Raw genomic sequence first — 26,694 nt, 5'->3', positions numbered from 1 at the left:
GGTCACAAACACACTCCTTCGGTTATTGAATCGGTCAGCCAAGATAAAAAAAAATCTCAGCCTACTATAATAGTGCACTGTGTGGTACTTGGAGGTTCTCGATAAACTGACCATATTTTCTGCATTTTTTCACGACTAAGTCATGCTGCTTAATTGCTGACATATGAAAATTCAGTGTTGTGTGACATATAATTGGCTTTTTAAACAAAATCACTTAGTGTGTACCTCAGATTTTGGGGCATTTGATTGTCAAGATGACCAAAAATCTCTTCTAGTGTAAGAACAGTTTATGTTGTGGTTTCATAGCATAGTCGTTAGCACATCTGCTTTACACAGAGAAAGTCCTGGGTTTAATCCCAAGTGAACCCATATTTATTAAAAAATCCAGTAAAATGTGATCTTGATAAGAGTACTTACAGTAGATAATAATTGGTCAAGATGTTAGAAATAAAGAATTTTGTATATTTGTTTTCTTCAAATTTAAAATAATCACTTAAAAAACTTTGCAAAATGCTTACTTTAAAATGGATATACACATTTATTAATCATTGCAGTCATTGCTTTTTAATAAAGATTAATATTAAATGTTTAATTATGCAAGGTTGGTCAACCAGGCTATAACTTTCTTTAGCTAGGTGTACCACTATTAAGTATTGGGTCAATTTGCCAAAAAATATGGTGCTCTGTTTTTTTTAAAATTATATATAATGAAAGAACAATCATTTTGACGTTTCACCGATAATCCGGAACAGTTTACAAAAAATCACTACGACTGTCAGGACAACCAAAAAATTGAACAGTTTGTTTTTGTATTGCATATTGGTTTCATAGTGTAGTGGTTATCACATCTGATTTACACGCAGAAGTTCCTGGGTTCAATCCCCAGTGGAATCATATTTTTGCACTAATTTATGACTTATGAAAATTTTCTTTACTATCATTCTTATAACATCTGACCTGCTACTGCTCAATGTGAAATATGTTATTTGTTCACTTACAAAATTCAATTTCTTCTCTAAATATGGAAATAAATGTTATTTGTAATATCTATTAGCTTTTAATTATAAAATAACTTATTACAGCAAACAACTGATTAAAAATCTGGAGCAGATTCAAATAATCTTCTTGTTTTATAAGAAATTGGTAGCAATGTATCATATATTTCATTTATAGTAAACAAATAAATTGTAGTATCATATCTAACTACATTTTTCCATAAATCATCTTAACTGAGTACAGTTAAATAAATCACTTAAACCAACATTTCCATCACCAGTTCACCAAAGCACAGCTATTCTTTCCAGGACTTCACTGTTCACATGACTTCACTAGCAACTTGATAATGCTGCCAAGGTTTGGTATTGCATGATTAATGCATGATAAACTGCAATCATGTTTTGATGTAGCTAATATTCACTTCCAGATCATTTACTTTAAATGTAAATAAATATTTCCATAATTACTATGTGCAAGTTTAGCAAAAATGCTGATAGATTTGACTTCTGGATAGATAGTATATTGATTATTACTAAAGTCTTTTTCGAGTATTATGCTTAAGTTATGTTGTGAAAGGGCATTTATTTATATGTAGTATTTGTAATAAGGGCACTTTATGGTAACATGGCAAGAAAAATCACTGAAAAGTGATTTTGATAAGTGTGACACCTGCAGATGATAATTGGTCAAAATGTTAGAAATAATGATTTTTGTGTATATAGTTTTTCAAATTATAAATATTCACTTGAAAAGCTTCAAAAAATCTTTATTTAAAATGGGAATATGCAGGTTTATTCAACATTGCATACATTGCTCTTTACTAAAGTTTTATTTTAAATGTTGGGTAATGCAAGTTTGGTCAACCATGTTACAACTGTCTTTATCTATGTACCCACTATACAATTATTAAAGTAAATTGCAAAAAATTGGTTGCTCATCCTGTTTTACTGGGTAGTGTTTTTAAATGACCATTTGGTGTATTTCCGATAAACCAGACAACTGATGGTCACAAACACACTCCTTCGGTTATTGAATCGGTCAGCCAAGATAAAAAAAAACCTCAGCCTACTATAATAGTGCACTGTGTGGTACTTGGAGGTTCTCGATAAACTGACCATATTTTCTGCATTTTTTCACGACTAAGTCATGCTGCTTAATTGCGGACTTATGAAAATTCAGTGTTGTGTGACATATAATTGGTTTTTTAAACAATATCACTTAGTGTGTACCTCAGATTTTGGGGCATTTGATTGTCAAGATGACCAAAAATCTCTTCTAGTGTAAGAACAGTTTATGTTGTGGTTTCATAGCATAGTGGTTAGCACATCTGCTTTACACAGAGAAAGTCCTGGGTTCAATCCCAAGTGAACCCATATTTATTAAAAAATCCAGTAAAATGTGATCTTGATAAAAGTACTTACAGTAGATAATAATTGGTCAAGATGTTAGAAATAAAGAATTTTGTATATTTGTTTTCTTCAAATTAAAAATAATCACTTAAAAAACTTTGCAAAATGCTTACTTTAAAATGGATATACACATTTATTAATCATTGCAGTCATTGCTTTTTAATAAAGATTAATATTAAATGTTTAATAATGCAAGGTTGGTCAACCAGGCTATAACTTTCTTTAACTAGGTGTACCACTATTAAGTATTGGGTCAATTTGCCAAAAATATGGTGCTCTGTTTTTTTTAAAATTATATATAATGAAAGAACAATCACTTTGACGTTTCACCGATAATCCGGAACAGTTTACAAAAAATCACTACGACTGTCAGGACAACCAGAAAATTGAACAGTTTGTTATTGTATTGCATATTGGTTTTATAGTGTAGTGGTTATCACATCTGCTTTACACGCAGAAGGTCCTGGCTTCAATCCCCAGTGGAACCATATTTTTGCACTAATTTATGACTTATGAAAATTTTCTTCACTATCATTCTTATAACATCTGACCTGCTACTGCTCAATGTAAAATATGTCATTTGTTCACTTACAAATTCAATTTCTTCTCTAAATATGGAAATAAATGTTATTTGTAATATCTATTAGCTTTTAATTATAAAATAACTTATTACAGCAAACAACTGATTAAAAATCTTGAGCAGATTCAAATAATCTTCTTGTTTTATAAGAAATTGGTAGCAATGTATCATATATTTCATTTATAGTAAACAAATAAATTGTAGTATCATATCTAACTACCTTTTTCCATAAATCATCTTAACTGAGTACAGTTAAATAAATCACTTAAACCAACATTTCCATCACCAGTTCACCAAAGCACAACTATTCTTTCCAGGACTTCACTGTTCACATGACTTCACTAGCAACTTGATAATGCTGCCAAGGTTTGGTATTGCATGATTAATGCATGATAAACTGCAATCATGTTTTGATGTAGCTAATATTCACTTCCAGATCATTTACTTTAAATGTAAATAAATATTTCCATAATTACTATGTGCAAGTTTAGCAAAAATGCTGATAGATTTGACTTCTGGATAGATAGTATATTGATTATTACTAAAATCTTTTTCGAGTATTATGCTTAAGTTATGTTGTGAAAGGGCATTTATTTATATGTAGTATTTGTAATACAGGCACTTTATGGTGACATGGCAAGAAAAATCACTGAAAAGTGATTTTGATAAGTGTGACACCTGCAGATGATAATTGGTCAAAATGTTAGAAATAATGATTTTTGTGTATATAGTTTTTCAAATTATAAATATTCACTTGAAAAGCTTCAAAAAATCTTTATTTAAAATGGGAATATGCAGGTTTATTCAACATTGCACACATTGCTCTTTACTAAAGTTTTATTTTAAATGTTGGGTAATGCAAGTTTGGTCAACCATGTTACAACTGTCTTTATCTATGTACCCACTATACAATTATTAAAGTAAATTGCAAAAAATTGGTTGCTCATCCTGTTTTACTGGGTAGTGTTTTTAAATGACCATTTGGTGTATTTCCGATAAACCAGACAACTGATGGTCACAAACACACTCCTTCGGTTATTGAATCGGTGAGCCAAGATAAAAAAAAATCTCAGCCTACTATAATAGTGCACTGTGTGGTACTTGGAGGTTCTCGATAAACTGACCATATTTTCTGCATTTTTTCATGACTAAGTCATGCTGCTTAATTGCTGACATATGAAAATTCAGTGTTGTGTGACATATAATTGGATTTTTAAACAAAATCTCTTAGTGTGTACCTCAGATTTTGGGGCATTTGATTGTCAAGATGACCAAAAATCTCTTCTAGTGTAAGAACAGTTTATGTTGTGGTTTCATAGCATAGTGGTTAGCACATCTGCTTTACACAGAGAAAGTCCTGGGTTCAATCCCAAGTGAACCCATATTTATTAAAAAATCCAGTAAAATGTGATCTTGATAAGAGTACTTACAGTAGATAATAATTGGTCAAGATGTTAGAAATAAAGAATTTTGTATATTTGTTTTCTTCAAATTAAAAATAATCACTTAAAAAACTTTGCAAAATGCTTACTTTAAAATGGATATACACATTTATTTATCATTGCAGTCATTGCTTTTTAATAAAGATTAATATTAAATGTTTAATTATGCAAGGTTGGTCAACCAGGCTATAACTTTCTTTAGCTAGGTGTACCACTATTAAGTATTGGGTCAATTTGCCAAAAATATGGTGCTCTGTTTTTTTTTTAAATTATATATAATGAAAGAACAATCACTTTGACGTTTCACCGATAATCCGGAACAGTTTACAAAAAATCACTACGACTGTCAGGACAACCAGAAAATTGAACAGTTTGTTTTTATATTGCATATTGGTTTCATAGTGTAGTGATTATCACATCTGCTTTACACGCAGAAGGTCCTGGGTTCAATCCCCAGTGGAACCATATTTTTGCACTAATTTATGACTTATGAAAATTTTCTTCACTATCATTCTTATAACATCTGACCTGCTACTGCTCAAAGTGAAATATGTCATTTGTTCACTTACAAAATTCAATTTCTTCTCTAAATATGGAAATAAATGTTATTTGTAATATCTATTAGCTTTTAATTATAAAATAACTTATTACAGCAAACAACTGATTAAAAATCTGGAGCAGATTCAAATAATCTTCTTGTTTTATAAGAAATTGGTAGCAATGTATCATATATTTCATTTATAGTAAACAAATAAATTGTAGTATCATATCTAACTACATTTTTCCATAAATCATCTTAACTGAGTACAGTTAAATAAATCACTTAAACCAACATTTCCATCACCAGTTCACCAAAGCACAGCTATTCTTTCCAGGACTTCACTGTTCACATGACTTCACTAGCAACTTGATAATGCTGCCAAGGTTTGGTATTGCATGATTAATGCATGATAAACTGCAATCATGTTTTGATGTAGCTAATATTCACTTCCAGATCATTTACTTTAAATGTAAATAAATATTTCCATAATTACTATGTGCAAGTTTAGCAAAAATGCTGATAGATTTGACTTCTGGATAGATAGTATATTGATTATTACTAAAGTCTTTTTCGAGTATTATGCCTAAGTTATGTTGTGAAAGGGCATTTATTTATATGTAGTATTTGTAATACAGGCACTTTATGGTAACATGGCAAGAAAAATCACTGAAAAGTGATTTTGATAAGTGTGACACCTGCAGATGATAATTGGTCAAAATGTTAGAAATAATGATTTTTGTGTATATAGTTTTTCAAATTATAAATATTCACTTGAAAAGCTTCAAAAAATCTTTATTTAAAATGGGAATATGCAGGTTTATTCAACATTGCACACATTGCTCTTTACTAAAGTTTTATTTTAAATGTTGGGTAATGCAAGTTTGGTCAACCATGTTACAACTGTCTTTATCTATGTACCCACTATACAATTATTAAAGTAAATTGCAACAAATTGGTTGCTCATCCTGTTTTACTGGGTAGTGTTTTTAAATGGCCATTTGGTGTATTTCCGATAAACCAGACAACTGATGGTCACAAACACACTCCTTCGGTTATTGAATCGGTGAGCCAAGATAAAAAAAAATCTCAGCCTACTATAATAGTGCACTGTGTGGTACTTGGAGGTTCTCGATAAACTGACCATATTTTCTGCATTTTTTCATGACTAAGTCATGCTGCTTAATTGCTGACATATGAAAATTCAGTGTTGTGTGACATATAATTGGATTTTTAAACAAAATCTCTTAGTGTGTACCTCAGATTTTGGGGCATTTGATTGTCAAGATGACCAAAAATCTCTTCTAGTATAAGAACAGTTTATGTTGTGGTTTCATAGCATAGTGGTTAGCACATCTGCTTTACATAGAAAAAGTCCTGGGTTCAATCCCAAGTGAACCCATATTTATTAAAAAATCCAGTAAAATGTGATCTTGATAAGAGTACTTACAGTAGATAATAATTGGTCAAGATGTTAGAAATAAAGAATTTTGTATATTTGTTTTCTTCAAATTAAAAATAATCACTTAAAAACTTTGCAAAATGCTTACTTTAAAATGGATATACACATTTATTTATCATTGCAGTCATTGCTTTTTAATAAAGATTAATATTAAATGTTTAATTATGCAAGGTTGGTCAACCAGGCTATAACTTTCTTTAGCTAGGTGTACCACTTTTAAGTATTGGGTCAATTTGCCAAAAATATGGTGCTCTGTTTTTTAAAAAATTATATATAATGAAAGAACAATCACTTTGACGTTTCACCGATAATCCGGAACAGTTTACAAAAAATCACTACGACTGTCAGGACAACCAGAAAATTGAACAGTTTGTTATTGTATTACATATTTGTTTCGTAGTGTAGTGGTTATCACATCTGTTTTACACGCAGAAGGTCCTGGGTTCAATCCCCAGTGGAACCATCTTTTTGCACTAATTTATGACTTATGAAAATTTTCTTCACTATCATTCTTATAACATCTGACTTGCTGCTGCTCAATGTGAAATATGTCATTTATTCACTTACAAAATTCAATTTCTTCTCTAAATATGGAAATAAATTTTATTTGTAATATCTATAAGCTTTTAATTATAAAATAACTTATTACAGCAAACAACTGATTAAAAATCTGGAGCAGATTCAAATAATCTTCTTGTTTTATAAGAAATTGGTAGCAATGTATCATATATTTCATTTATAGTAAACAAATAAATTGTAGTATCATATCTAAATACCTTTTTCCATAAATCATCTTAACTGAGTACAGTTAAATAAATCACTTAAACCAACATTTCCATCACCAGTTCACCAAAGCACAGCTATTCTTTCCAGGACTTCACTGTTCACATGACTTCACTAGCAACTTGATAATGCTGCCAAGTTTTGGTATTGCATGATTAATGCATGATAAACTGCAATCATGTTTTGATGTAGCTAATATTCACTTCCAGATCATTTACTTTAAATGTAAATAAATATTTCCATAATTACTATGTGCAAGTTTAGCAAAAATGCTGATAGATTTGACTTCTGGATAGATAGTATATTGATTATTACTAAAGTCTTTTTCGAGTATTATGCTTAAGTTATGTTGTGAAAGGGCATTTATTTATATGTAGTATTTGTAATACAGGCACTTTATGGTAACATGGCAAGAAAAATCACTGAAAAGTGATTTTGATAAGTGTGACACCTGCAGATGATAATTGGTCAAAATGTTAGAAATAATGATTTTTGTGTATATAGTTTTTCAAATTATAAATATTCACTTGAAAAGCTTCAAAAAATCTTTATTTAAAATGGGAATATGCAGGTTTATTCAACATTGCACACATTGCTCTTTACTAAAGTTTTATTTTAAATGTTGGGTAATGCAAGTTTGGTCAACCATGTTACAACTGTCTTTATCTATGTACCCACTATACAATTCTTAAAGTAAATTGCAAAAAATTGGTTGCTCATCCTGTTTTACTGGGTAGTGTTTGTAAATGACCATTTGGTGTATTTCCGATAAACCAGACAACTGATGGTCACAAACACACTCCTTCGGTTATTGAATCGGTCAGCCAAGATAAAAAAAAATCTCAGCCTAGTATAATAGTGCACTGTGTGGTACTTGGAGGTTCTCGATAAACTGACCATATTTTCTACATTTTTTCACGACTAAGTCATGCTGCTTAATTGCTGACATATGAAAATTCAGTGTTGTGTGACATATAATTGGATTTTTAAACAAAATCACTTAGTGTGTACCTCAGATTTTGGGGCATTTGATTGTCAATATGACCAAAAATCTCTTCTAGTGTAAGAACAGTTTATGTTGTGGTTTCATAGCATAGTGGTTAGCACATCTGCTTTACACAGAGAAAGTCCTGGGTTCAATCCCAAGTGAACCCATACTTATTAAAAAATCCAGTAAAATGTGATCTTGATAAGAGTACTTACAGTAGATAATAATTGGTCAAGATGTTAGAAATAAAGAATTTTGTATATTTGTTTTCTTCAAATTAAAAATAATCACTTAAAAAACTTTGCAAAATGCTTACTTTAAAATGGATATACACATGTATTTATCATTGCAGTCATTGCTTTTTAATAAAGATTAATATTAAATGTTTAATTATGCAAGGTTGGTCAACCAGGCTATAACTTTCTTTAGCTAGGTGTACCACTATTAAGTATTGGGTCAATTTGCCAAAAAAATATGGTGCTCTGTTTTTTTTTTAATTATATATAATGAAAGAACAATCATTTTGACGTTTCACCGATAATCCGGAACAGTTTACAAAAAATCACTATGACTGTCAGGACAACCAAAAAATTGAACAGTTTGTTTTTGTATTGCATATTGGTTTCATAGTGTAGTGATTATCACATCTGCTTTACACGCAGAAGGTCCTGGGTTCAATCCCCAGTGGAACCATATTTTTGCACTAATTTATGACTTATGAAAATTTTCTTCACTATCATTCTTATAACATCTGACCTGCTACTGCTCAATGTGAAATATGTCATTTGTTCACTTACAAAATTCAATTTCTTCTCTAAATATGGAAATAAATGTTATTTGTAATATCTATTAGCTTTTAATTATAAAATAACTTATTACAGCAAACAACTGATTAAAAATCTGGAGCAGATTCAAATAATCTTCTTGTTTTATAAGAAATTGGTAGCAATGTATCATATATTTCATTTATAGTAAACAAATAAATTGTAGTATCATATCTAACTACATTTTTCCATAAATCATCTTAACTGAGTACAGTTAAATAAATCACTTAAACCAACATTTCCATCACCAGTTCACCAAAGCACAGCTATTCTTTCCAGGACTTCACTGTTCACATGACTTCACTAGCAACTTGATAATGCTGCCAAGGTTTGGTATTGCATGATTAATGCATGATAAACTGCAATCATGTTTTGATGTAGCTAATATTCACTTCCAGATCATTTACTTTAAATGTAAATAAATATTTCCATAATTACTATGTGCAAGTTTAGCAAAAATGCTGATAGATTTGACTTCTGGATAGATAGTATATTGATTATTACTAAAGTCTTTTTCGAGTATTATGCCTAAGTTATGTTGTGAAAGGGCATTTATTTATATGTAGTATTTGTAATACAGGCACTTTATGGTAACATGGCAAGAAAAATCACAGAAAAGTGATTTTGATAAGTGTGACACCTGCAGATGATAATTGGTCAAAATGTTAAAAATAATGATTTTTGTGTATATAGTTTTTCAAATTATAAATATTCACTTGAAAAGCTTCAAAAAATCTTTATTTAAAATGGGAATATGCAGGTTTATTCAACATTGCACACATTGCTCTTTACTAAAGTTTTATTTTAAATGTTGGGTAATGCAAGTTTGGTCAACCATGTTACAACTGTCTTTATCTATGTACCCACTATACAATTATTAAAGTAAATTGCAAAAAATTGGTTGCTCATCCTGTTTTACTGGGTAGTGTTTTTAAATGACCATTTGGTGTATTTCCGATAAACCAGACAACTGATGGTCACAAACACACTCCTTCGGTTATTGAATCGGTGAGCCAAGATAAAAAAAAATCTCAGCCTACTATAATAGTGCACTGTGTGGTACTTGGAGGTTCTCGATAAACTGACCATATTTTCTGCATTTTTTCATGACTAAGTCATGCTGCTTAATTGCTGACATATGAAAATTCAGTGTTGTGTGACATATAATTGGATTTTTAAACAAAATCTCTTAGTGTGTACCTCAGATTTTGGGGCATTTGATTGTCAAGATGACCAAAAATCTCTTCTAGTGTAAGAACAGTTTATGTTGTGGTTTCATAGCATAGTGGTTAGCACATCTGCTTTACACAGAGAAAGTCCTGGGTTCAATCCCAAGTGAACCCATATTTATTAAAAAATCCAGTAAAATGTGATCTTGATAAGAGTACTTACAGTAGATAATAATTGGTCAAGATGTTAGAAATAAAGAATTTTGTATATTTGTTTTCTTCAAATTAAAAATAATCACTTAAAAAACTTTGCAAAATGCTTACTTTAAAATGGATATACACATTTATTTATCATTGCAGTCATTGCTTTTTAATAAAGATTAATATTAAATGTTTAATTATGCAAGGTTGGTCAACCAGGCTATAACTTTCTTTAGCTAGGTGTACCACTATTAAGTATTGGGTCAATTTGCCAAAAATATGGTGCTCTGTTTTTTTTTAAAATTATATATAATGAAAGAACAATCACTTTGACGTTTCACCGATAATCCGGAACAGTTTACAAAAAATCACTACGACTGTCAGGACAACCAGAAAATTGAACAGTTTGTTTTTGTATTGCATATTGGTTTCATAGTGTAGTGATTATCACATCTGCTTTACACGCAGAAGGTCCTTGGTTCAATCCCCAGTGGAACCATATTTTTGCACTAATTTATGACTTATGAAAATTTTCTTCACTATCATTCTTATAACATCTGACCTGCTACTGCTCAATGTGAAATATGTCATTTGTTCACTTACAAAATTCAATTTCTTCTCTAAATATGGAAATAAATGTTATTTGTAATATCTATTAGCTTTTAATTATAAAATAACTTATTCCTCCAAACAATTGATTAAAAATCTGGAGCAGATTCAAATAATCTTCTTGTTTTATAAGAAATTGGTAGCAATGTATCATATATTTCATTTATAGTAAACAAATAAATTGTAGTATCATATCTAACTACATTTTTCCATAAATCATCTTAACTGAGTACAGTTAAATAAATCACTTAAACCAACATTTCCATCACCAGTTCACCAAAGCACAGCTATTCTTTCCAGGACTTCACTGTTCACATGACTTCACTAGCAACTTGATAATGCTGCCAAGGTTTGGTATTGCATGATTAATGCATGATAAACTGCAATCATGTTTTGATGTAGCTAATATTCACTTCCAGATCATTTACTTTAAATGTAAATAAATATTTCCATAATTACTATGTGCAAGTTTAGCAAAAATGCTGATAGATTTGACTTCTGGATAGATAGTATATTGATTATTACTAAAGTCTTTTTCGAGTATTATGCCTAAGTTATGTTGTGAAAGGGCATTTATTTATATGTAGTATTTGTAATACAGGCACTTTATGGTAACATGGCAAGAAAAATCACAGAAAAGTGATTTTGATAAGTGTGACACCTGCAGATGATAATTGGTCAAAATGTTAAAAATAATGATTTTTGTGTATATAGTTTTTCAAATTATAAATATTCACTTGAAAAGCTTCAAAAAATCTTTATTTAAAATGGGAATATGCAGGTTTATTCAACATTGCACACATTGCTCTTTACTAAAGTTTTATTTTAAATGTTGGGTAATGCAAGTTTGGTCAACCATGTTACAACTGTCTTTATCTATGTACCCACTATACAATTATTAAAGTAAATTGCAAAAAATTGGTTGCTCATCCTGTTTTACTGGGTAGTGTTTTTAAATGACCATTTGGTGTATTTCCGATAAACCAGACAACTGATGGTCACAAACACACTCCTTCGGTTATTGAATCGGTGAGCCAAGATAAAAAAAAATCTCAGCCTACTATAATAGTGCACTGTGTGGTACTTGGAGGTTCTCGATAAACTGACCATATTTTCTGCATTTTTTCATGACTAAGTCATGCTGCTTAATTGCTGACATATGAAAATTCAGTGTTGTGTGACATATAATTGGATTTTTAAACAAAATCTCTTAGTGTGTACCTCAGATTTTGGGGCATTTGATTGTCAAGATGACCAAAAATCTCTTCTAGTGTAAGAACAGTTTATGTTGTGGTTTCATAGCATAGTGGTTAGCACATCTGCTTTACACAGAGAAAGTCCTGGGTTCAATCCCAAGTGAACCCATATTTATTAAAAAATCCAGTAAAATGTGATCTTGATAAGAGTACTTACAGTAGATAATAATTGGTCAAGATGTTAGAAATAAAGAATTTTGTATATTTGTTTTCTTCAAATTAAAAATAATCACTTAAAAAACTTTGCAAAATGCTTACTTTAAAATGGATATACACATTTATTTATCATTGCAGTCATTGCTTTTTAATAAAGATTAATATTAAATGTTTAATTATGCAAGGTTGGTCAACCAGGCTATAACTTTCTTTAGCTAGGTGTACCACTATTAAGTATTGGGTCAATTTGCCAAAAATATGGTGCTCTGTTTTTTTTTAAAATTATATATAATGAAAGAACAATCACTTTGACGTTTCACCGATAATCCGGAACAGTTTACAAAAAATCACTACGACTGTCAGGACAACCAGAAAATTGAACAGTTTGTTTTTGTATTGCATATTGGTTTCATAGTGTAGTGATTATCACATCTGCTTTACACGCAGAAGGTCCTTGGTTCAATCCCCAGTGGAACCATATTTTTGCACTAATTTATGACTTATGAAAATTTTCTTCACTATCATTCTTATAACATCTGACCTGCTACTGCTCAATGTGAAATATGTCATTTGTTCACTTACAAAATTCAATTTCTTCTCTAAATATGGAAATAAATGTTATTTGTAATATCTATTAGCTTTTAATTATAAAATAACTTATTCCTCCAAACAATTGATTAAAAATCTGGAGCAGATTCAAATAATCTTCTTGTTTTATAAGAAATTGGTAGCAATGTATCATATATTTCATTTATAGTAAACAAATAAATTGTAGTATCATATCTAACTACATTTTTCCATAAATCATCTTAACTGAGTACAGTTAAATAAATCACTTAAACCAACATTTCCATCACCAGTTCACCAAAGCACAGCTATTCTTTCCAGGACTTCACTGTTCACATGACTTCACTAGCAACTTGATAATGCTGCCAAGGTTTGGTATTGCATGATTAATGCATGATAAACTGCAATCATGTTTTGATGTAGCTAATATTCACTTCCAGATCATTTACTTTAAATGTAAATAAATATTTCCATAATTACTATGTGCAAGTTTAGCAAAAATGCTGATAGATTTGACTTCTGGATAGATAGTATATTGATTATTACTAAAGTCTTTTTCGAGTATTATGCCTAAGTTATGTTGTGAAAGGGCATTTATTTATATGTAGTATTTGTAATACAGGCACTTTATGGTAACATGGCAAGAAAAATCACAGAAAAGTGATTTTGATAAGTGTGACACCTGCAGATGATAATTGGTCAAAATGTTAAAAATAATGATTTTTGTGTATATAGTTTTTCAAATTATAAATATTCACTTGAAAAGCTTCAAAAAATCTTTATTTAAAATGGGAATATGCAGGTTTATTCAACATTGCACACATTGCTCTTTACTAAAGTTTTATTTTAAATGTTGGGTAATGCAAGTTTGGTCAACCATGTTACAACTGTCTTTATCTATGTACCCACTATACAATTATTAAAGTAAATTGCAAAAAATTGGTTGCTCATCCTGTTTTACTGGGTAGTGTTTTTAAATGACCATTTGGTGTATTTCCGATAAACCAGACAACTGATGGTCACAAACACACTCCTTCGGTTATTGAATCGGTGAGCCAAGATAAAAAAAAATCTCAGCCTACTATAATAGTGCACTGTGTGGTACTTGGAGGTTCTCGATAAACTGACCATATTTTCTACATTTTTTCACGACTAAGTCATGCTGCTTAATTGCTGACATATGAAAATTCAGTGTTGTGTGACATATAATTGGATTTTTAAACAAAATCACTTAGTGTGTACCTCAGATTTTGGGGCATTTGATTGTCAATATGACCAAAAATCTCTTCTAGTGTAAGAACAGTTTATGTTGTGGTTTCATAGCATAGTGGTTAGCACATCTGCTTTACACAGAGAAAGTCCTGGGTTCAATCCCAAGTGAACCCATATTTATTAAAAAATCCAGTAAAATGTGATCTTGATAAAAGTACTTACAGTAGATAATAATTGGTCAAGATGTTAGAAATAAAGAATTTTGTATATTTGTTTTCTTCAAATTAAAAATAATCCCTTAAAAAACTTTGCAAAATGCTTACTTTAAAATGGATATACACATTTATTTATCATTGCAGTCATTGCTTTTTAATAAAGATTAATATTAAATGTTTAATAATGCAAGGTTGGTCAACCAGGCTATAACTTTCTTTAGCTAGGTGTACCACTATTAAGTATTGGGTCAATTTGCCAAAAATATGGTGCTCTGTTTTTTTTTAAATTATATATAATGAAAGAACAATCACTTTGACGTTTCACCGATAATCCGGAACAGTTTACAAAAAATCACTACGACTGTCAGGACAACCAGAAAATTGAACAGTTTGTTATTGTATTGCATATTGGTTTTATAGTGTAGTGGTTATCACATCTGCTTTACACGCAGAAGGTCCTGGCTTCAATCCCCAGTGGAACCATATTTTTGCACTAATTTATGACTTATGAAAATTTTCTTCACTATCATTCTTATAACATCTGACCTGCTACTGCTCAATGTGAAATATGTCATTTGTTCACTTACAAATTCAATTTCTTCTCTAAATATGGAAATAAATGTTATTTGTAATATCTATTAGCTTTTAATTATAAAATAACTTATTACAGCAAACAACTGATTAAAAATCTGGAGCAGATTCAAATAATCTTCTTGTTTTATAAGAAATTGGTAGCACTGTATCATATATTTCACTTATAGTAAACAAATAAATTGTAGTATCATATTTAACTACCTTTTTCCATAAATCATCTTAACTGAGTACAGTTAAATAGATCACTTAAACCAACATTTCCATCACCAGTTCACCAAAGCACAGCTATTCTTTCCAGGACTTCACTGTTCACATGACTTCACTAGCAACTTGATAATGCTGCCAAGGTTTGGTATTGCATGATTAATGCATGATAAACTGCAATCATGTTTTGATGTAGCTAATATTCACTTCCAGATCATTTACTTTAAATGTAAATAAATATTTCCATAATTACTATGTGCAAGTTTAGCAAAAATGCTGATAGATTTGACTTCTGGATAGATAGTATATTGATTATTACTAAAGCCTTTTTCGAGTATTATGGTTAAGTTATGTTGTGAAAGGGCATTTATTTATATGTAGTATTTGTAATACAGGCACTTTATGGTAACATGGCAAGAAAAATCACTGAAAAGTGATTTTGATAAGTGTGACACCTGCAGACGATAATTGGTCAAAATGTTAGAAATAATGATTTTTGTGTATATAGTTTTTCAAATTATAAATATTCACTTGAAAAGCTTCAAAAAATCTTTATTTAAAATGGGAATATGCAGGTTTATTCAACATTGCACACATTGCTCTTTACTAAAGTTTTATTTTAAATGTTGGGTAATGCAAGTTTGGTCAACCATGTTACAACTGTCTTTATCTATGTACCCACTATACAATTATTAAAGTAAATTGCAAAAAATTGGTTGCTCATCCTGTTTTACTGGGTAGTGTTTTTAAATGACCATTTGGTATATTTCCGATAAACCAGACAACTGATGGTCACAAACACACTCCTTCGGTTATTGAATCGGTCAGCCAAGATAAAAAAAAATCTCAGCCTACTATAATAGTGCACTGTGTGGTACTTGGAGGTTCTCGATAAACTGACCATATTTTCTGCATTTTTTCACGACTAAGTCATGCTGCTTAATTGCTGACATATGAAAATTCAGTGTTGTGTGACATATAATTGGATTTTTAAACAAAATCACTTAGTGTGTACCTCAGATTTTGGGGCATTTGATTGTCAAGATGACCAAAAATCTCTTCTAGTGTAAGAACAGTTTATGTTGTGGTTTCATAGCATAGTCGTTAGCACATCTGCTTTACACAGAGAAAGTCCTGGGTTTAATCCCAAGTGAACCCATATTTATTAAAAAATCCAGTAAAATGTGATCTTGATAAGAGTACTTACAGTAGATAATAATTGGTCAAGATGTTAGAAATAAAGAATTTTGTATATTTGTTTTCTTCAAATTTAAAATAATCACTTAAAAAACTTTGCAAAATGCTTACTTTAAAATGGATATACACATTTATTAATCATTGCAGTCATTGCTTTTTAATAAAGATTAATATTAAATGTTTAATTATGCAAGGTTGGTCAACCAGGCTATAACTTTCTTTAGCTAGGTGTACCACTATTAAGTATTGGGTCAATTTGCCAAAAAATATGGTGCTCTGTTTTTTTTTTAAATTATATATAATGAAAGAACAATCATTTTGACGTTTCACCGATAATCCGGAACAGTTTACAAAAAATCACTACGACTGTCAGGACAACCAAAAAATTGAACAGTTTGTTTTTGTATTGCATATTGGTTTCATAGTGTAGTGGTTATCACATCTGCTTTACACGCAGAAGGTCCTGGGTTCAATCCCCAGTGGAACCATATTTTTGCACTAATTTATGACTTATGAAAATTTTCTTTACTATCATTCTTATAACATCTGACCTGCTACTGCTCAATGTGAAATATGTTATTTGTTCACTTACAAAATTCAATTTCTTCTCTAAATATGGAAATAAATGTTATTTGTAATATCTATTAGCTTTTAATTATAAAATAACTTATTACAGCAAACAACTGATTAAAAATCTGGAGCAGATTCAAATAATCTTCTTGTTTTATAAGAAATTGGTAGCAATGTATCATATATTTCATTTATAGTAAACAAATAAATTGTAGTATCATATCTAACTACATTTTTCCATAAATCATCTTAACTGAGTACAGTTAAATAAATCACTTAAACCAACATTTCCATCACCAGTTCACCAAAGCACAGCTATTCTTTCCAGGACTTCACTGTTCACATGACTTCACTAGCAACTTGATAATGCTGCCAAGGTTTGGTATTGCATGATTAATGCATGATAAACTGCAATCATGTTTTGATGTAGATAATATTCACTTCCAGATCATTTACTTTAAATGTAAATAAATATTTCCATAATTACTATGTGCAAGTTTAGCAAAAATGCTGATAGATTTGACTTCTGGATAGATAGTATATTGATTATTACTAAAGTCTTTTTCGAGTATTATGCTTAAGTTATGTTGTGAAAGGGCATTTATTTATATGTAGTATTTGTAATAAGGGCACTTTATGGTAACATGGCAAGAAAAATCACTGAAAAGTGATTTTGATAAGTGTGACACCTGCAGATGATAATTGGTCAAAATGTTAGAAATAATGATTTTTGTGTATATAGTTTTTCAAATTATAAATATTCACTTGAAAAGCTTCAAAAAATCTTTATTTAAAATGGGAATATGCAGGTTTATTCAACATTGCACACATTGCTCTTTACTAAAGTTTTATTTTAAATGTTGGGTAATGCAAGTTTGGTCAACCATGTTACAACTGTCTTTATCTATGTACCCACTATACAATTATTAAAGTAAATTGCAAAAAATTGGTTGCTCATCCTGTTTTACTGGGTAGTGTTTTTAAATGACCATTTGGTGTATTTCCGATAAACCAGACAACTGATGGTCACAAACACACTCCTTCGGTTATTGAATCGGTCAGCCAAGATAAAAAAAAATCTCAGCCTACTATAATAGTGCACTGTGTGGTACTTGGAGGTTCTCGATAAACTGACCATATTTTCTGCATTTTTTCATGACTAAGTCATGCTGCTTAATTGCTGACATATGAAAATTCAGTGTTGTGTGACATATAATTGGATTTTTAAACAAAATCTCTTAGTGTGTACCTCAGATTTTGGGGCATTTGATTGTCAAGATGACCAAAAATCTCTTCTAGTGTAAGAACAGTTTATGTTGTGGTTTCATAGCATAGTGGTTAGCACATCTGCTTTACACAGAGAAAGTCCTGGGTTCAATCCCAAGTGAACCCATATTTATTAAAAAATCCAGTAAAATGTGATCTTGATAAGAGTACTTACAGTAGATAATAATTGGTCAAGATGTTAGAAATAAAGAATTTTGTATATTTGTTTTCTTCAAATTAAAAATAATCACTTAAAAAACTTTGCAAAATGCTTACTTTAAAATGGATATATACATTTATTTATCATTGCAGTCATTGCTTTTTAATAAAGATTAATATTAAATGTTTAATTATGCAAGGTTGGTCAACCAGGCTATAACTTTCTTTAGCTAGGTGTACCACTATTAAGTATTGGGTCAATTTGCCAAAAATATGGTGCTCTGTTTTTTTTTAAAATTATATATAATGAAAGAACAATCACTTTGACGTTTCACCGATAATCCGGAACAGTTTACAAAAAATCACTACGACTGTCAGGACAACCAGAAAATTGAACAGTTTGTTTTTGTATTGCATATTGGTTTCATAGTGTAGTGATTATCACATCTGCTTTACACGCAGAAGGTCCTGGGTTCAATCTCCAGTGGAACCATATTTTTGCACTAATTTATGACTTATGAAAATTTTCTTCACTATCATTCTTATAACATCTGACCTGCTACTGCTCAATGTGAAATATGTCATTTGTTCACTTACAAAATTCAATTTCTTCTCTAAATATGGAAATAAATGTTATTTGTAATATCTATTAGCTTTTAATTATAAAATAACTTATTCCTCCAAACAATTGATTAAAAATCTGGAGCAGATTCAAATAATCTTCTTGTTTTATAAGAAATTGGTAGCAATGTATCATATATTTCATTTATAGTAAACAAATAAATTGTAGTATCATATCTAACTACATTTTTCCATAAATCATCTTAACTGAGTACAGTTAAATAAATCACTTAAACCAACATTTCCATCACCAGTTCACCAAAGCACAGCTGTTCTTTCCAGGACTTCACTGTTCACATGACTTCACTAGCAACTTGATAATGCTGCCAAGGTTTGGTATTGCATGATTAATGCATGATAAACTGCAATCATGTTTTGATGTAGCTAATATTCACTTCCAGATCATTTACTTTAAATGTAAATAAATATTTCCATAATTACTATGTGCAAGTTTAGCAAAAATGCTGATAGATTTGACTTCTGGATAGATAGTATATTGATTATTACTAAAGTCTTTTTCGAGTATTATGCCTAAGTTATGTTGTGAAAGGGCATTTATTTATATGTAGTATTTGTAATACAGGCACTTTATGGTAACATGGCAAGAAAAATCACAGAAAAGTGATTTTGATAAGTGTGACACCTGCAGATGATAATTGGTCAAAATGTTAAAAATAATGATTTTTGTGTATATAGTTTTTCAAATTATAAATATTCACTTGAAAAGCTTCAAAAAATCTTGATTTAAAATGGGAATATGCAGGTTTATTCAACATTGCACACATTGCTCTTTACTAAAGTTTTATTTTAAATGTTGGGTAATGCAAGTTTGGTCAACCATGTTACAACTGTCTTTATCTATGTACCCACTATACAATTATTAAAGTAAATTGCAAAAAATTGGTTGCTCATCCTGTTTTACTGGGTAGTGTTTTTAAATGACCATTTGGTGTATTTCCGATAAACCAGACAACTGATGGTCACAAACACACTCCTTCGGTTATTGAATCGGTGAGCCAAGATAAAAAAAAATCTCAGCCTACTATAATAGTGCACTGTGTGGTACTTGGAGGTTCTCGATAAACTGACCATATTTTCTACATTTTTTCACGACTAAGTCATGCTGCTTAATTGCTGACATATGAAAATTCAGTGTTGTGTGACATATAATTGGATTTTTAAACAAAATCACTTAGTGTGTACCTCAGATTTTGGGGCATTTGATTGTCAATATGACCAAAAATCTCTTCTAGTGTAAGAACAGTTTATGTTGTGGTTTCATAGCATAGTGGTTAGCACATCTGCTTTACACAGAGAAAGTCCTGGGTTCAATCCCAAGTGAACCCATATTTATTAAAAAATCCAGTAAAATGTGATCTTGATAAAAGTACTTACAGTAGATAATAATTGGTCAAGATGTTAGAAATAAAGAATTTTGTATATTTGTTTTCTTCAAATTAAAAATAATCCCTTAAAAAACTTTGCAAAATGCTTACTTTAAAATGGATATACACATTTATTTATCATTGCAGTCATTGCTTTTTAATAAAGATTAATATTAAATGTTTAATAATGCAAGGTTGGTCAACCAGGCTATAACTTTCTTTAGCTAGGTGTACCACTATTAAGTATTGGGTCAATTTGCCAAAAATATGGTGCTCTGTTTTTTTTTAAATTATATATAATGAAAGAACAATCACTTTGACGTTTCACCGATAATCCGGAACAGTTTACAAAAAATCACTACGACTGTCAGGACAACCAGAAAATTGAACAGTTTGTTATTGTATTGCATATTGGTTTTATAGTGTAGTGGTTATCACATCTGCTTTACACGCAGAAGGTCCTGGCTTCAATCCCCAGTGGAACCATATTTTTGCACTAATTTATGACTTATGAAAATTTTCTTCACTATCATTCTTATAACATCTGACCTGCTACTGCTCAATGTGAAATATGTCATTTGTTCACTTACAAATTCAATTTCTTCTCTAAATATGGAAATAAATGTTATTTGTAATATCTATTAGCTTTTAATTATAAAATAACTTATTACAGCAAACAACTGATTAAAAATCTGGAGCAGATTCAAATAATCTTCTTGTTTTATAAGAAATTGGTAGCAATGTATCATATATTTCACTTATAGTAAACAAATAAATTGTAGTATCATATTTAACTACCTTTTTCCATAAATCATCTTAACTGAGTACAGTTAAATAGATCACTTAAACCAACATTTCCATCACCAGTTCACCAAAGCACAGCTATTCTTTCCAGGACTTCACTGTTCACATGACTTCACTAGCAACTTGATAATGCTGCCAAGGTTTGGTATTGCATGATTAATGCATGATAAACTGCAATCATGTTTTGATGTAGCTAATATTCACTTCCAGATCATTTACTTTAAATGTAAATAAATATTTCCATAATTACTATGTGCAAGTTTAGCAAAAATGCTGATAGATTTGACTTCTGGATAGATAGTATATTGATTATTACTAAAGCCTTTTTCGAGTATTATGGTTAAGTTATGTTGTGAAAGGGCATTTATTTATATGTAGTATTTGTAATACAGGCACTTTATGGTAACATGGCAAGAAAAATCACTGAAAAGTGATTTTGATAAGTGTGACACCTGCAGACGATAATTGGTCAAAATGTTAGAAATAATGATTTTTGTGTATATAGTTTTTCAAATTATAAATATTCACTTGAAAAGCTTCAAAAAATCTTTATTTAAAATGGGAATATGCAGGTTTATTCAACATTGCACACATTGCTCTTTACTAAAGTTTTATTTTAAATGTTGGGTAATGCAAGTTTGGTCAACCATGTTACAACTGTCTTTATCTATGTACCCACTATACAATTATTAAAGTAAATTGCAAAAAATTGGTTGCTCATCCTGTTTTACTGGGTAGTGTTTTTAAATGACCATTTGGTATATTTCCGATAAACCAGACAACTGATGGTCACAAACACACTCCTTCGGTTATTGAATCGGTCAGCCAAGATAAAAAAAAATCTCAGCCTACTATAATAGTGCACTGTGTGGTACTTGGAGGTTCTCGATAAACTGACCATATTTTCTGCATTTTTTCACGACTAAGTCATGCTGCTTAATTGCTGACATATGAAAATTCAGTGTTGTGTGACATATAATTGGATTTTTAAACAAAATCACTTAGTGTGTACCTCAGATTTTGGGGCATTTGATTGTCAAGATGACCAAAAATCTCTTCTAGTGTAAGAACAGTTTATGTTGTGGTTTCATAGCATAGTCGTTAGCACATCTGCTTTACACAGAGAAAGTCCTGGGTTTAATCCCAAGTGAACCCATATTTATTAAAAAATCCAGTAAAATGTGATCTTGATAAGAGTACTTACAGTAGATAATAATTGGTCAAGATGTTAGAAATAAAGAATTTTGTATATTTGTTTTCTTCAAATTTAAAATAATCACTTAAAAAACTTTGCAAAATGCTTACTTTAAAATGGATATACACATTTATTAATCATTGCAGTCATTGCTTTTTAATAAAGATTAATATTAAATGTTTAATTATGCAAGGTTGGTCAACCAGGCTATAACTTTCTTTAGCTAGGTGTACCACTATTAAGTATTGGGTCAATTTGCCAAAAAATATGGTGCTCTGTTTTTTTTTAAATTATATATAATGAAAGAACAATCATTTTGACGTTTCACCGATAATCCGGAACAGTTTACAAAAAATCACTACGACTGTCAGGACAACCAAAAAATTGAACAGTTTGTTTTTGTATTGCATATTGGTTTCATAGTGTAGTGGTTATCACATCTGCTTTACACGCAGAAGGTCCTGGGTTCAATCCCCAGTGGAACCATATTTTTGCACTAATTTATGACTTATGAAAATTTTCTTTACTATCATTCTTATAACATCTGACCTGCTACTGCTCAATGTGAAATATGTTATTTGTTCACTTACAAAATTCAATTTCTTCTCTAAATATGGAAATAAATGTTATTTGTAATATCTATTAGCTTTTAATTATAAAATAACTTATTACAGCAAACAACTGATTAAAAATCTGGAGCAGATTCAAATAATCTTCTTGTTTTATAAGAAATTGGTAGCAATGTATCATATATTTCATTTATAGTAAACAAATAAATTGTAGTATCATATCTAACTACATTTTTCCATAAATCATCTTAACTGAGTACAGTTAAATAAATCACTTAAACCAACATTTCCATCACCAGTTCACCAAAGCACAGCTATTCTTTCCAGGACTTCACTGTTCACATGACTTCACTAGCAACTTGATAATGCTGCCAAGGTTTGGTATTGCATGATTAATGCATGATAAACTGCAATCATGTTTTGATGTAGCTAATATTCACTTCCAGATCATTTACTTTAAATGTAAATAAATATTTCCATAATTACTATGTGCAAGTTTAGCAAAAATGCTGATAGATTTGACTTCTGGATAGATAGTATATTGATTATTACTAAAGTCTTTTTCGAGTATTATGCTTAAGTTATGTTGTGAAAGGGCATTTATTTATATGTAGTATTTGTAATAAGGGCACTTTATGGTAACATGGCAAGAAAAATCACTGAAAAGTGATTTTGATAAGTGTGACACCTGCAGATGATAATTGGTCAAAATGTTAGAAATAATGATTTTTGTGTATATAGTTTTTCAAATTATAAATATTCACTTGAAAAGCTTCAAAAAATCTTTATTTAAAATGGGAATATGCAGGTTTATTCAACATTGCACACATTGCTCTTTACTAAAGTTTTATTTTAAATGTTGGGTAATGCAAGTTTGGTCAACCATGTTACAACTGTCTTTATCTATGTACCCACTATACAATTATTAAAGTAAATTGCAAAAAATTGGTTGCTCATCCTGTTTTACTGGGTAGTGTTTTTAAATGACCATTTGGTGTATTTCCGATAAACCAGACAACTGATGGTCACAAACACACTCCTTCGGTTATTGAATCGGTCAGCCAAGATAAAAAAAAATCTCAGCCTACTATAATAGTGCACTGTGTGGTACTTGGAGGTTCTCGATAAACTGACCATATTTTCTGCATTTTTTCACGACTAAGTCATGCTGCTTAATTGCGGACTTATGAAAATTCAGTGTTGTGTGACATATAATTGGTTTTTTAAACAATATCACTTAGTGTGTACCTCAGATTTTGGGGCATTTGATTGTCAAGATGACCAAAAATCTCTTCTAGTGTAAGAACAGTTTATGTTGTGGTTTCATAGCATAGTGATAAGCACATCTGCTTTACACAGAGAAAGTCCTGGGTTCAATCCCAAGTGAACCCATATTTATTAAGAAATCCAGTAAAATGTGATCTTGATAAAAGTACTTACAGTAGATAATAATTGGTCAAGATGTTAGAAATAAAGAATTTTGTATATTTGTTTTCTTCAAATTAAAAATAATCACTTCAAAAACTTTGCAAAATGCTTACTTTAAAATGGATATACACATTTATTAATCATTGCAGTCATTGCTTTTTAATAAAGATTAATATTAAATGTTTAATAATGCAAGGTTGGTCAACCAGGCTATAACTTTCTTTAGCTAGGTGTACCACTATTAAGTATTGGGTCAATTTGCCAAAAATATGGTGCTCTGTTTTTTTTAAAATTATATATAATGAAAGAACAATCACTTTGACGTTTCACCGATAATCCGGAACAGTTTACAAAAAATCACTACGACTGTCAGGACAACCAGAAAATTGAACAGTTTGTTATTGTATTGCATATTGGTTTTATAGTGTAGTGGTTATCACATCTGCTTTACACGCAGAAGGTCCTGGCTTCAATCCCCAGTGGAACCATATTTTTGCACTAATTTATGACTTATGAAAATTTTCTTCACTATCATTCTTATAACATCTGACCTGCTACTGCTCAATGTGAAATATGTCATTTGTTCACTTACAAATTCAATTTCTTCTCTAAATATGGAAATAAATGTTATTTGTAATATCTATTAGCTTTTAATTATAAAATAACTTATTACAGCAAACAACTGATTAAAAATCTGGAGCAGATTCAAATAATCTTCTTGTTTTATAAGAAATTGGTAGCAATGTATCATATATTTCATTTATAGTAAACAAATAAATTGTAGTATCATATCTAACTACCTTTTTCCATAAATCATCTTAACTGAGTACAGTTAAATAAATCACTTAAACCAACATTTCCATCACCAGTTCACCAAAGCACAACTATTCTTTCCAGGACTTCACTGTTCACATGACTTCACTAGCAACTTGATAATGCTGCCAAGGTTTGGTATTGCATGATTAATGCATGATAAACTGCAATCATGTTTTGATGTAGCTAATATTCACTTCCAGATCATTTACTTTAAATGTAAATAAATATTTCCATAATTACTATGTGCAAGTTTAGCAAAAATGCTGATAGATTTGACTTCTGGATAGATAGTATATTGATTATTACTAAAATCTTTTTCGAGTATTATGCTTAAGTTATGTTGTGAAAGGGCATTTATTTATATGTAGTATTTGTAATACAGGTGTCACAACTGAGGGCCTGAGCTGACGGGAGGCAGCCTCAGTTGTAGGGGCTGAGATGTACCGGAACCTGGGAGGTTGTATCAGACCCCTGGACATGTAAGTAACATGAATAATAACTGCCCGAAGGCGTGACCACGACAACTTAGATAAAAGTCAATGATGTTTATTATGACAACTCCGCATCACAGCAGCAATAAAAGAAAACGTAAAAGTCAGCAAAGAATAAATACAGTTCCTGAGTACTACAGCATGGCAGGAGCCACAGGGCACTGGTAGTGTGAGATAGTTCTTATGATCTTCTAGATGGAAAGTCCTTACCAGGCCCGGCTGTAGCAATGGAGATAACCCAGGATTATACCAGCTGGTGTTCCAGGAAGAGCTGGGTTGCTGAAGGTAAAACAGCTGCTGTGGATACTGGCTGGAACCAGACTGTTGTTAGCACGGAGTGGATACTGGCTGGAACCAGTTAAATAATAAATGAACTTTGGGAGCGATGAAATGTGAACTGAAATGTAGAACTTGAGAGCGGAGAAATAATAATTCCGGTGGAGAGTGGTAAAGTGTAGAAAGGACACCGGCCCTTTAAGGGAAGCTGTACTCTGCTGGAAGCTGAGGCTGGAAGCAGGTAGTGTTGTAGCTGGAAACAGATGAATCCACAATGGATTGGAGAGTCAGGCTACACCGCAGGTGGAATGCTGGTGCGGGTCTCTATGGTGGAAGTCTTGAGACAGGAGCTGGAACCTGGAAGACAATCATAGAAGAGAGACAAACAGGAACTAGGTTTGACAACCAAAGCACTGACGTCTTCCTTGCTCAGGTACAGCTTACTTATACCTGCAGCAAGGAAGGGGTTGGCTAGGCAATTATGCAAATCAACAACACAGACAGCAGATTGGTGGAAATGATCAGATGACAGAATCCAAGATGGCTGCGCCCATGCAGACACTTGGAGGGAAGTTTGGTTTGTAATCCATGTGGTCTGGGAAACAGTAATGGCGGCGCCGGCCACCGGAGACAGGAGACGCCAGGCTGATAGATGCACATTTAACCACGCGGGCACAGCGGAGGCCGCGGCTGATGAAAAGACCACTCTGTA

At 30.9% G+C, this 26,694-nt stretch overlaps 13 non-coding genes across 13 annotated transcripts; all 13 read left to right on the top strand.

Annotated features, from left to right (window-relative positions):
- The first annotated feature begins 821 nt into the window (after positions 1-821).
- On the top strand, positions 822-894 carry TRNAV-UAC (transfer RNA valine (anticodon UAC)). The gene has a single exon. It is a non-coding gene; the product is annotated as a tRNA-Val (tRNA).
- A 1,926-nt stretch (positions 895-2,820) lies between these two features.
- TRNAV-UAC (transfer RNA valine (anticodon UAC)) lies at positions 2,821-2,893 on the top strand. The gene has a single exon. It is a non-coding gene; the product is annotated as a tRNA-Val (tRNA).
- Positions 2,894-4,819: 1,926 nt separating this feature from the next.
- On the top strand, positions 4,820-4,892 carry TRNAV-UAC (transfer RNA valine (anticodon UAC)). Its single transcript has one exon. It is a non-coding gene; the product is annotated as a tRNA-Val (tRNA).
- Positions 4,893-6,817: 1,925 nt separating this feature from the next.
- TRNAV-UAC (transfer RNA valine (anticodon UAC)) lies at positions 6,818-6,890 on the top strand. Its single transcript has one exon. It is a non-coding gene; the product is annotated as a tRNA-Val (tRNA).
- Positions 6,891-8,818: 1,928 nt separating this feature from the next.
- TRNAV-UAC (transfer RNA valine (anticodon UAC)) lies at positions 8,819-8,891 on the top strand. Its single transcript has one exon. It is a non-coding gene; the product is annotated as a tRNA-Val (tRNA).
- A 1,927-nt stretch (positions 8,892-10,818) lies between these two features.
- On the top strand, positions 10,819-10,891 carry TRNAV-UAC (transfer RNA valine (anticodon UAC)). The gene has a single exon. It is a non-coding gene; the product is annotated as a tRNA-Val (tRNA).
- A 1,927-nt stretch (positions 10,892-12,818) lies between these two features.
- On the top strand, positions 12,819-12,891 carry TRNAV-UAC (transfer RNA valine (anticodon UAC)). The gene has a single exon. It is a non-coding gene; the product is annotated as a tRNA-Val (tRNA).
- Positions 12,892-14,817: 1,926 nt separating this feature from the next.
- TRNAV-UAC (transfer RNA valine (anticodon UAC)) lies at positions 14,818-14,890 on the top strand. The gene has a single exon. It is a non-coding gene; the product is annotated as a tRNA-Val (tRNA).
- A 1,927-nt stretch (positions 14,891-16,817) lies between these two features.
- Positions 16,818-16,890, top strand: TRNAV-UAC (transfer RNA valine (anticodon UAC)). Its single transcript has one exon. It is a non-coding gene; the product is annotated as a tRNA-Val (tRNA).
- Positions 16,891-18,817: 1,927 nt separating this feature from the next.
- On the top strand, positions 18,818-18,890 carry TRNAV-UAC (transfer RNA valine (anticodon UAC)). Its single transcript has one exon. It is a non-coding gene; the product is annotated as a tRNA-Val (tRNA).
- A 1,926-nt stretch (positions 18,891-20,816) lies between these two features.
- On the top strand, positions 20,817-20,889 carry TRNAV-UAC (transfer RNA valine (anticodon UAC)). The gene has a single exon. It is a non-coding gene; the product is annotated as a tRNA-Val (tRNA).
- Positions 20,890-22,815: 1,926 nt separating this feature from the next.
- On the top strand, positions 22,816-22,888 carry TRNAV-UAC (transfer RNA valine (anticodon UAC)). Its single transcript has one exon. It is a non-coding gene; the product is annotated as a tRNA-Val (tRNA).
- Positions 22,889-24,814: 1,926 nt separating this feature from the next.
- Positions 24,815-24,887, top strand: TRNAV-UAC (transfer RNA valine (anticodon UAC)). Its single transcript has one exon. It is a non-coding gene; the product is annotated as a tRNA-Val (tRNA).
- Positions 24,888-26,694: the final 1,807 nt, after the last annotated feature.

The sequence above is a fragment of the Pseudophryne corroboree genome, chromosome 11 (assembly GCF_028390025.1).
Source record: "Pseudophryne corroboree isolate aPseCor3 chromosome 11, aPseCor3.hap2, whole genome shotgun sequence".
NCBI lineage: Eukaryota > Metazoa > Chordata > Amphibia > Anura > Myobatrachidae > Pseudophryne > Pseudophryne corroboree.
This window is presented reverse-complemented; position numbering and strand designations above follow the sequence as displayed.